General features: G+C 46.9%; 1 protein-coding gene across 3 annotated transcripts in view; it reads right to left on the bottom strand.

The window, feature by feature from the left end:
- Positions 1 to 11,933, bottom strand: part of Alpl (alkaline phosphatase, biomineralization associated) — a 52,207-nt gene that overhangs the window by 27,780 nt on the left and 12,494 nt on the right. Inside the window, exon 2 of one of the 3 annotated variants that reach the window (XM_048350444.1) lies at positions 8,946 to 8,974. The exons of 1 other annotated variant lie outside the window; for it this stretch is intronic. The gene's annotated coding sequence lies outside the window, so the exon portion shown is untranslated. Of the gene's footprint in view, positions 1 to 244; positions 269 to 8,945; positions 8,975 to 11,933 lie in introns of those variants that run through there. One more of the 3 variants, XM_048350445.1, reaches the window with a different exon arrangement.

Raw genomic sequence — 11,933 nt, 5'->3', positions numbered from 1 at the left:
GTTCAATTCCCCAGCACCACATATACAGAAAACGGCCAGAAGTGGCGCTGTGGCTCAAGTGGCAGAGTGCTAGCCTTGAGCAAAAAGGAAGCCAGGGACAGTGCTCAGGCCCTGAGTCCAAGGCCCAGGACTGGCCAAAAAAAAAAAAAAAAAAAAGAATGGCAAAGAAACACATGAGGAAATGCTCATCATCCCTGGCCATAAAGGAAATGCAAATCAAAATAAGTCTGAGATCCCATCACACCACAGTTAGATTGGCCAATATTGTGAAGTTGAACAATAACAAATGCTGGTGAGGAACCCTACTGTATTGCTGGTGGGAATGCCAACGAGTATAACTGCTCTGGACAGCAGTCTGGACATTTCTTTAAAAAAACAAAACAAAACAAAACCCTGAGCATAGATCTTCCCTGTGACCCAACCATGCCACTCCTGGGCATCTCCCCATAACATCACAAGTCAGGATACCATAAAGACATCTGCACCCCCATGTTCATTGTGGCACTATTCACAATAGCCAAGTTATGGGAACAGCCCGGATGCCCTACACTAGATGAGTGGATCCAAAAAACATCTGGTACCTATACCCAATGGGATTTTACACAGACATTAGAAAGAATAAAATTATGTCATTCGCAGGGTCATGGATGGACCTAGAACAAATCATGTTAAGTGAGGTAAGCCAAGCTCAGAGAAACAAAGAGCACCTAGTTTCCCCTCTCATATGTAGACGCTAGACCTCAACTGTAACTGGACACAATCAGCTACACAGTACTCCAGGCATTCTCACGCAAACAGTGCGACTAAAGGAGGTTGCACTTAGGCAAGTAGCTCAAAAGTGTAACTCCTCTGGGACGCTGAAAAATATGAGTGATCAAAAAACGAATCCCAGGAAATGGGAGCATGGATTTCTTTCTTATTGTTTTTGGTGGTGATGTTTTTGCTTTTTTTGTCTTTTTAGGTGCAGCAGAGAGTGCAGGGAGGGAGGAAGGGTGAACAAAGACAGCCATGGCGTTCAGTAGACACGATATGGAACATGAACTGTGTAACTTGTGGGCAGGGATGGGGGGTGGGGGGAGCCTGGGGGGGTAAAGCAAAGGAAGGAGTGACACTGTCCAAAGAGCAGAATGTACTCAGTGCCTGACTTATGAAATGGTAACCCCTCCGTACCACACCTTAATATTAGCCATGAAATTCTATTTTAAACATTAAAATAAAATATAACAATGAGCAGGGCCAGTCTATGTCCATCTGCCCAGCTCCCTGCAGCTGGGGAGGCCAGGGTGGGGCCGTGTGACCTGTTCTTAGCGACAGTTTGCTCCACTTTGGAATGGCTGCAAAGCTAAAAGAAACAAGAGAGCCTGCTGCTGGTCAGCTGAGGCCAGAAAGCCCAGTGGGCTTGAAATCTGGGCCCTCAATGCTTTTCTGGGCAGCTCAGATCCAGCTGTCAGCCACATGCCTCCTGTGCCCCAGGGCCTCCTGTTTGTGGCTCAGTGGAGTGTTCTAGACTATGGTTTACTGAGCAGCTAGTACATGCCAGAACCTGGGAAGACAGCTGAGACCTGGCAGCTGCTGGAGACAGAGCCCATCCCGGGATGCAGACTACAGGAAGATGGAGGAAGGGAGGACGGGAGGAGGGAAGGAAGGGAGGGAGGGGCAGTGCCATTTCAAGTAGAGGTCAGAGATGCCTCACCAGGAAAGTCACCTCACTGTCGCCATCTTTCCTGGATTGTTGAGATCTCAGCACGGAATGAGAATCTAGCCGGTGGCACACGGGGGTTCAGGGTTCACACCAGGATGCCCAACTCCACCGGACTGCACCCTCTGCGGATACAGCCCCAGGTCCAGCACCTCGGGGTGCACAGTGGTGGGGTTGCTGGCCCACTTGTCCCCTGGGCCTTGCACCCCGGCTCAGGCCCCAGCTTGCAGCTTGGGGAAGCCCAGCCTCCTGGCTGCTAAGTCCGGCCTCCGGAGCTCCTCCTCTTTCTTCTCGGGTACCCTGGGCTCTGTCCCAGGTCACGTGAGTCCCTGATTGTCCAGCCCACCCTTGTTCTCTCCTCATGGACTCCTGGCCCGTTGGGGTGAGAGCTACAAAAGCCATCTGCAGCTCAGGGCACAGCCAGAGCCCACACGTGTTCTGGAGTCATGCATGGCTGCGCCTTCTGCAGCCTCAGGCTCTGCCTCTGTATGTCAGGGCCAGTCACCCCTTTGTGCCCTCACCCTGTGTTTAGGAATCACCCTGCAGGGGCCAGCAGACTGTACCAAGGGTTTGCTACCCAGAGGGCCAGGCACTGCAACTCATGCCTGTAATCCCAGCTACTCTGAAGGTGGAGATGGGAAAGCTTGAGATTGGAGGCCAATCCCAGTAAAAAGTGATTGAGAGCTCATTTCAACCAATAAGGTGGGTGTGTTGGGTGTGGTAGTACATCCACAAGATCTCAGCTACGAGAGAGGCTGCAGGTAGAGAGTGGTAATGGGAGGGGCTGGGGCTGGGACATGGCTTAAGTGGTAGAGTACCAGCCCGCCAAGTGTGAGGCCCTGAGTTCAATTCCCAGCACTAACAACAAAAAAAAAGAGTTTATTGCCCTGCAGGGAGAAGTCTATGCAGTAGAGTTGCTGTCAGAGCAGAGCTACACTTCTCTACACTTTAAGCAGAGAGGTTGATTAACATGCCTAAGGTCACACAGCAAGGAGCAGCAGACCTGGGATATTGTGAGTCCCAGGGGTCACAAAAGTCTCTTTTGGAGAATCCCAAGTTGCCAGGTGTGGGGCAAGGTTGGGAGAGGGTCAGATGAGGAGGCTGGCTTGTGTGTGTGAGTGTGTATGTGTCAGTGTGTGTGTGTGCATGTGTGTGACTACTTAGGCTTGAACTCAGGACCTCCTTTTTCACTTTTGTTTGTTTTTGTGCCAGTTCTAGGGCTCACACTTAGGGCCTGGCACTGTCCCTTGGCTGTTTTGCTCCAGGCGGGTGCTCTACCACTGGAACCACAGCTCTCTGTAGAACTGGGAGTGCCACGTCTTTCCAAGCAGCTCGTGGTGTTGCCTGCCAGGTCACAGTGCCCTGGCCAGTGGTGTGTGGGGCTGGCGCAGGTGCAGCTTGCTGTTGGTACTAACCGTTGGGGGGGAGGAAGGGGAGGATGTTGGGCTCCAGCCAGCCCCAGCCCCAGCATGCCCTCCATGTCACCAACCCCAGGCACTTGTGAGAGAGACAGTGTCTCCCCTAGGAGGTGGTATGTGCAGCATGGGAGAAAAGGCAGGGTGTGCTATTTAGGGTGGTGGAGAATATTCTAGAAAAGAAAACAGGGCTTGAGTTCTTCCTTTCTTTTTTTGTTTTGTTTTGCCAGTCCTGGGGCTTGACCTCAGGGTCTGAGCACTGTCCCTGGCTTCTTTTTGCTCAAGGCTAGCACTCTACCACTTGAGCCACAGCGCCATTTCTGGCTTTTTCTATATATGTGATGCTGAGGAATTGAACCCAGGGCTTCATGTATATGAGGTGAGCACTCTACCACTAGGCCATATTCCCAGCCCTCCTTGCTTTTTTATATTTTGGTGTTACTGGGATTTGAACTGAGGTTCTTGAGCTTGCTAGGCTGGCATGCTGTTACTGGAGTGGTACCCCCAGCCTAAGGGTTACAGTCTCCCCTAAGCCCCTTAGTGGCACGGCCTCCTCAAGCCTCTCCACCCCACTGCTGCCCAGGCAGTGGACAAGTGCCCAGGTGGCACCGTAGAAGCATGGGGACCCTCAGGCCACCAGGCACTCCATGCCTCTCCCCTCAGGACTCCTGGTCCCGAGAGTCTGACCTGGAGGACAGTCCCTCTCCTGGCTGTGTGAGAGGGGGTTCCTAGTCCCAAGGGGCCCCTTGAGAGGGCAAACCCATGACTGCAGGGTGTGTGACACCCGGGGGTCCCTGTCCTGGCCACGCCTTTCCTTGGCACACTAAAGCGGGATGATAGGGTCAGCCTTAAGCTCTCCAGGATGTTCCCCCAAGGAGGGAGCTCAAAGTTAACCCAGATGGAGCCCCAGGGGGGCCATGAAAACCAGATGGCACCAAGAAGCCACTGGGATCTGCTGCCTGACAAGTAGGCTGAGAATTCCAAATAAGCAGGGAAATCACGAGAGAAGTGAAGGCAAAGGGGACCAGGAAGTGTGTAGAGACTCCATGGGCACCTTACAGGGGGAAACAGAAGTGTGCGAGGATTCCATGTGTGCATGACAGGGGGAAACAGGTCAGAGCAGCCAGCTCCGGGATCAGAGGGAGTTATGCCTTGGCTCAGGTTGGTGAAGAATGGAATGGGGAACCAGGCTATCAGCTGGAGGGAGCAGAGAGATTAGAAAACAAGAAGTAAAGCAAAAAAGACTGCTAAGCCAACCTTGGTCTAATAATTTAACAATGACTACTCAAGTTAATTGTTAAAGAGTCATAAAGTTTCTAGAAAAAATCATTAAAAGTTACCTTTATGATTCAGAGGTGGGAAAGTGTACTAATTTCATAAAAGATAAGTTGGCATCCAAATTTAAAATACCTTTTGTCAAAGAAGGTATTAAGAAATTGAACAGGCTGGGCATGGTGGTACATGCCTATAATTCCAGCTGTGTGGGAAGCATAGGTAGGAGGATTGCATCCAAGGCTAGCCCTGAGCAAAACTTGAAACCCTATCTGAGAAATAATTAAAGCAAGAAGAGGAGGAGGAGGAAGAGGAGGAGGAAGAGGAGGAGGAAGAGGAGGAGGAGGAGGAGGAGGAGGAGGAGGAGGAGGAGGAGGAGGAGGAGGAGGAGAAGGAACAGGTTATGGCCCAAAGGGTAGAGCAACTGCCTAGTAAACACAAGGCCCTAAGTTCAAACTCTACTACTGCCCTCCCCAAAATAAAGAATGAAAGACACAGTGGTGTAAACATATTCACAAGATAAATGGCTGGCAATGAGCTTGTGGTCCAAGAAAGAAAGAATTCCCTAAAGTTGACAGAAAAAATGATGAACAGTTTTTCTACTCCATAGTAGAAGACTGAACCACTCAAAGAAAAACTTGTCCAAACTACCAATAAGTTCATAAAAAGGTGTATAACATTGTTACTTACTAAGTAACTAGAAATTAATCCCAACTCACACCTCACAGAACAACAAAACCAAATCAAAGAGACAGGCAAAACCAAACACTAGCAAAAATATATGTTAAGTATATATAATTTATATATATTATACACATATAATATGTAATATATTATATTATGAGAGTAAAATAGTAGGTCACTTTGGAAAAGGAGTTTTGTTTTTTTTTAATAAAGTAGCACAGGACCATACCTTAAGTATTTGTTAAAAGAAATGAAAACATGACCACATACATAAGCCAGACACAATGGTTACGCTTGTAACCCCGGGGACTGGGGAGGCTGAAGTAAGAGGATCGTGAGTTTGAAGTTAGGCTGCATGACACAGTGAGATTCTGTCACAAACAAAGAATCTGGGGGAAAATAAGAATTGTGACCCTGTGATTCCACATACAAAACTTTAGAGAAGACTAGTTTTATTGCAGTAAGTAACAGTTGCCTTGTAAGAGAAAAGTGATTAGAAAAGGGTATGAGGGAACTTTTGGGTGGTAGAAACAATTTGTGTGTGTGTGTGTGCACATGCGTGCACATGCACACTCACACACCAGTCCTAGGGCTTAAACTCTCAGAGTCTTGGTGTTGTCCCTGAGCTTTTTTGCTCAAGTCTAGCGCTCTACCACTTAAGCCACTCCTTCACATCCAGCTTTTTTGGTAGTTAACTGGAGTTAAGAGTCTCACAGGCTTCCCTCCTGGGCTGGCTTCCAACCTCGATCCTCAGATCTCAGCTTCCTGAGTAGCTAGGATTAGAGGTGTTAGTTGCAAGCAACCTGCTGAAATTTTGTTGTTGTTGTCGTTGTTGTTTTAATCTCACTTAGAGGTCATAGTTACAAGGTAGTGTACACTGGTCAAAACTCACCGAACTGAATGCTTATGATGTGTATCTTTTACAATCTGAAATCACATCAACCAAAACAGAGGAAAAGTGAGTCTACCAGGAGAGGAAAACAAATCAAAGGAGAAAACATTGAAGTAAAAAAAAACCTTAGAACTACAGAAAGATAAAAGATCTCCAGATGGAACAATGAAGGAAAAGCCTATATCTAACACATACTCAAATGACTACAATAAAGTTTGGAACAAAATACATTACATGCAAAAGAAAACAGTATCTAAATGACCAAAGGGCAGTGGGGAGATTTGAACTGAGACTTTAATACCCAGCTAAACTGTCACACATATGTTAAAAGCTATTAATAGGAGCCAGAACATTCTAGGACCCAGCTTTGTGCAGCCCTGCCTGCAACTCTAAAGGCAAGTTTTATAGTCAGGTATTAGGCACAAAGTCCACAGTTGATAGTAAAAGATATCTGCTGGCTCAGCAGATAACTAGGTAAAGTTACAGTTTCCTGTTGTTGTTTTTACACCTAAGATCAAAGAAAATAACAAAAAGGACACTTTCCCAGGTAGAGATCTTAACCATCTTGACAAACCCAAAGCAATGTCACTGGGGGCTTGGGGCTGTTAGTGAAGGCAGAGGCTAGGAGGTAAAGAGAGACCCAGGGATTAAAGAAGTGTATTTTGTCTCTGTTGGAAAAAGACATGAATAATGTTTTTTTTGTCAAGTAAGTAAACAACAATATGAAATGGAAAAAGTAAAAAAAATTTTTTAAAAGCTGGATGCCAGGCTCCTATTATTTATTGCCCTTTAACCTTTGAAGGATAGTTTATCTGGGCATAAAATTCTCAGTTTAATTATCTCACCATCACACTTTTTGGTGCCCTTTTATTTTTCTGTCAGTCATGGGGTTTGAACTCAAGTCTTGGGCACTGTCCCTGAGCCCTTTTGCTCAAGGCTAGTGCTCCATCAGTTTGAGCCACAGTACCACTTTCAGTTTTTGAGTGGTTAATTGTAGATAAGAGTCTCATGGGGACTTTCCTGCCCAGATTGGCTTTGAACCTCGATCCTTAGACCTCAGTCTTCTGAGCAGCTAAGATTATAGGTGTGATCCTGAGAAAGTGCCTATAAAAGTGCTTGGCTCCTTTTTGGTGCTTTTGTCAATTTGATACTTATTTCTTTGAGGAGTGATCTGTTTTGTTTTAGACTTGTATAGAAAGTGTGAGTTTTTCCTCATCTGTCTTGTCTGTTATGTTTTACACCCTATCTAACGGACCTTTCATCCTTCCCTCCCTCTCCCTCTCCCTCCCTCCCCCCCCCCTTCTTCCTTCCTGGTACGGTAGACTCTGGGTCCTGCAGGTATATGGGCTGCCCCTCCCCCCACCATGCTCAGGATGTCGGTCCATTTTCCCGCACTGCCACCAGCTTTTGCTAATGGCATGTTGCCTTCCAACATATCTAAAATTCACACCTTATCACTTCAATTATACATACTTGCTTTGACATGGCTTTTGGGGAAACAGACTTTCGTGTTGAGCTCCACAAATGCAGGACCCACCGGGGACGTTTCTGCACCACTAGGTGCATGAGTGGGAATTAAAAGTTTGGGGTGGTTTCCTTTTTTCTTTTTCAACATTTCTTCCGATTTTATTTACCTATTGGACCATGCTTAGTCAAAACTGTATGTAATGAATCTGAGTGCTTACTGTGCCAGGGATTGAACCCAGAACCTTGTGTATACTAGACAAGGGTTCTACCTTCAAGCTAAGCCCTCAGTCCTTGTTCATTTTTCTTCAATTCCAAGGTTATACATGAACACATGTTCCTTTCAGGAGCAGTCTTGATCACATAGCAAGCCAGAAGGCATCCCTCCTGTCTCCACTAATAAATTTCCACATGGCCTGCCTTTCCATGACCACAGGACAATTAAGTTTGAAGTTAAAGTTTAAAAGGGTCTTAAATGCCTCCTGCATTAAAAAAAAAAACAAAAAAAAACCTATCACAGTACAAATTAAATTCAATTACAAGTGAAATATAATAACAAATTATACCATATATAAAAAATTCATACCACAAAAAGCTGACAATTAATGAGCCAAGTATCCAATCTAGGAAATTTGGAAAAACCAGAAATGAGATTAAGTGTGGAGTTTATGAAGATCAGAGTTTTTTAAAAATGATTCAGAGCTGGGAATGTGGCTTAGTGGTAGAGTGCTTGCCTAGCATGCAGGAAGCCCTTGGTTTGATTCCTCAGTACAACATAAACAAAAGAATAAATAAATAAATGATTCAGTTGAGAAGATCAAAGCCACAATTATATCCTTAAAAAGGACAAGCTGAGTACCAGTAGCTCATGTGAATCAGGAGGCTGAGATCTGAGGATCATAGTTCAAAGCCAGCCTGGGAAGAAAAGTCCATGAGGCTTATCTCAATTAACTACCCAAAAGGCCCAAAGTGGAGCTGTGGCTCAAGTGGTAGAGTGCTAGTGTTGAACACAAAAGCTCAAGGACAGTGCCCAGGCCTTGAGTTCAAGCCCCAGAACTAGGACCAAAAAGAAAGAAAGGATGTAAGCCGGGCACTGGTGGCTCACACTTATAATCCTAGCTACTCAGGAGGCTGAGATTTAGAGGTTCAAAGTTTGAAACCAACCCAGGTATATAAATTAGAGAGACTTTTATCTCAGATTAATCAGCCAAAAGCTGTAAGTGGAGGTATGACTCAAGTAGTAGAGCACCAGGTTTGAGTAAAACAGCTACAGAGTTCTGGCACACACGCACATTTATCCAGTACTGGCAAACACACATACATGCACACAGCACACACATGCACGTGCCCATGCACATACACACACTCACACACAGGCAATGAAACCATGGCAGTATTAAGAAAGAGAGGAAGAACACAACAGAGAAAAGGAGTACATGGAGGAAACACTACGGGAAGCCTTATTCTACTATCTTCTAAAGTGGAGATTAAATGCCTACATTTATAAAGTATCACTTACCAAAACTGACTGAAGAAGACATAAAGAACCTGAGTAAAGAAATTGAAACTGTAGTTAAAATCTTTCCAGTAAGAAAACAAGGTAAAATAACATGATCACTCGAGCCTCACACACCCAGCCCTGTTTTGCTTGAGTTATTTTTCAGGTACAATCAGCAGTTTTGATCCAGGGTCAATCTCAGACTGCAAACCTCCTGCCAACACCTCCTGCACAGCCAGGGTAACAGGTGCACACCCTCAAGCCCAGCTTTATCAGTTGAGACGGGGTCTCACTGACATTTTTCTCAGATTATACTGGAATATCAATCCTTTTAATCTTTTCCTCCTGCATAGCTGGGGTTACATGTATAAGCCACTATGTCAGGCCAAATGTTTCACAGTTCTTAATAAATTGTGAAGAGAGCTTTCATTAATCCCAAAAAAGAAAGGAAAAGGCAAATTTTAAGCCTGGTGCCAGTGGCTCATGCCTGTAATCCGAACTACTCAAGAGGCTGAGATCTAAGGATATCAGTTTGAAGCCAGCCTAGGCAGGAAAGTCCATGAGACTCTTATCTCCAGTTAACAAAAAGCTGCTGGAAGTGGAGCTATATAGCTCAAGTGGTAGAGCACTAGCTTTGATACAAAAGCTCAGGGACAGCCCCCAGGCCTGGATGGAGTTCAGGCCCCAGGACTGGCATACACACACACACACACACACACACACACACACACACACACACCTTCTACATGTACCAAAAAGCAATTTTTAAGATAATCTGTAGGTTTTCCCCATCTTCGAGGCAAGCACTCTTTCCACTAGGCCATATTCCCAGCCCCTTTTACCCATCTTCTAAAAGGAGAAAAATTAAAATAGTCCCTCCAGAAATAAAAAGGCAAAGATACCTAGTACCACATTTCTTTGGGGGGAAACAGGCCTAGGGCTTGAACTCAAGGCCTGCACACTGTCCCTGAGACTCTTTTTCTCAAGACTAGCACTCTACCACTTGAGCCACAATGGTACGTCCAGCTTTTTCTGAGTAGTTTATTGGAGATAAAAGTCTCAGTGACTTTTCTGTCTGGGTTGGCTTTGAACCACAATCCTCAGATCTCAGCCTCCTGAGTATCTAGGATTACAGGTGTGAGCTACCGGCATCCAGTTCCACCATTTTCTTTAGCATTATACCTTCAGTGTTAGTGCAAAAAAAAAAAAAAAGTTTAAAAAAATCCAATTGTAATCCCAACACTTAGGAGGCTGAAGCAAGAGGATCTTCAATTTAAGGCCATCCTGGGCTACATAGCAAGACCCTGTCCCAAAACAAACACACAAACAAGAACAAATGCAAGCTGCATTTGTTCACATTGTGTTAAGCACTATAAAAACCTTAGAGCCACAATTTCCATCCCCATTGTCTCTCAGGTTTGGTCACCTGACCAGGATCCCTCATATGGAACCCAAGTATGAATACCCTTATCTGGTCCCTGGCACCTGGCTGAGCTTCCCCCTTCCTCCAGTCACACCCAGAACTTTCTTCAGTAAGCCATAGGGTTTTGTGAGCACTGGGGAGACCTAGAGGTACCCCGATGGGCTGGAAGGATTGCTTACCCTCCCAGGGTCTCGAGGCTCCCTGTCAGTGTACCTGGAGGGGGCAGAGATGACCAGCCATTCTTGTCCAAATTGTTGTTAAGGGGCCAGTCAACAAGTGGGAGGCCACCCACCTCCACCCTTGCTCACAGGCCCCCTCTGGGTCAGTCTCCATTCACCCGGGTCAGATGCCTACCAGCCCTGGGTCCTGCCCACCTTTCTGACATCACCCCCTGGCCCCGCCCTGCCCCCCTGGACTGTGAGTCCTCCTCCTGACTCCTTAGGGTTTTGCATTGGCTGTTTCCCTGCCTTGGAATACTCTTCCTCTAGGTCTCAGCGTGGCTCCCACCTTCTCAGTCTCTGTACCCCAGAAACTCCCCAAGCCCAGCCAGCCATTTGATTCTTCATAGGCAGTGACTCTGTTCCTTTCCTCCATGGTGCTTGTCACTGGCGGAAATCAACTGCAGTATTTCTGGGAGCATCAGGGAGAGCAGGATGCTGGGCTGTTCCCTGCTATAGTCTCAGCCTCAGAACCATGCCTGCCTACTAGAGAGGAGGCTCCGAAAAAAGAAGGATGAATGCCACTTCTTCCGGAAGTCCTGTCTCCATCCCACCCCTGTCTAGTTAGGTGGGTCCTGTACTTTCTCCATCCTTAATCACCCAGAGCTTTGGGCTACATTCATCTGTGAATCTCAGTGCTAGCCCAGGGCTCGGCAGCTACCTGGCCTTAAGAAATGTCTGCAGAATGACTGAATGAATGAATGTCATCTGTACCCATCCTTTCCCCCTTCCTCCCTTCTCCACCCTTGCAGAGGCCAAGATGCTCCCAGGTGAATTGCCAAGAAAGTCCGTTGCAGTAGGAATTCCCCGGGACAGGGGTGCCTTTCACATCTCCCTCAGAGCCACTCCAGCTGGTGAGGGGACAAGGCCCAAGCCAAGGCTGCCCCTGTCACACAGACAGCTCCACATACATTCTCCTCTGTCGTTTGCCTGTAGCGACTGGAGGATGACAGAATGTGGATGCTGGCAGACCTGCCTCGAGCCCAGCCAGAGGCCTGGCACGGCCCAGCTCTGCTTGGCCAGGGACCAGCAGGAAGCTCTTGATCATTCAAATCATGCATCTCCCCAAAAGGAAAGAATGTGTTTCCTCCAAGAGGGGGAAATGGGGCAGGCAGGGAGCAGAGTGGTGAAGGAGGAACTTCAGAGTAAAGTTCTTACTCACACCAGTGCCCAGAGATCCCCCACCCCAGGAAGAACTCTGGAAACGGGAGATAGACACTCAGGAGGGGCAGGCTGCAAGCCAGAGCACTGGGAGCAGGCTGGGCCGGTCCCCCACAGAGGCTTCTGTTTTAGCAACAGCCTCCACCAAGCTAATTGAGCTGTCCTCCTCCTGACCCTGCCCTGCTAGATCCCCATTCTCTCTGCATC

Source organism: Perognathus longimembris, chromosome 7 (genome assembly GCF_023159225.1).
Source record: "Perognathus longimembris pacificus isolate PPM17 chromosome 7, ASM2315922v1, whole genome shotgun sequence".
Classification (NCBI taxonomy): domain Eukaryota; kingdom Metazoa; phylum Chordata; class Mammalia; order Rodentia; family Heteromyidae; genus Perognathus; species Perognathus longimembris.
This window is presented reverse-complemented; position numbering and strand designations above follow the sequence as displayed.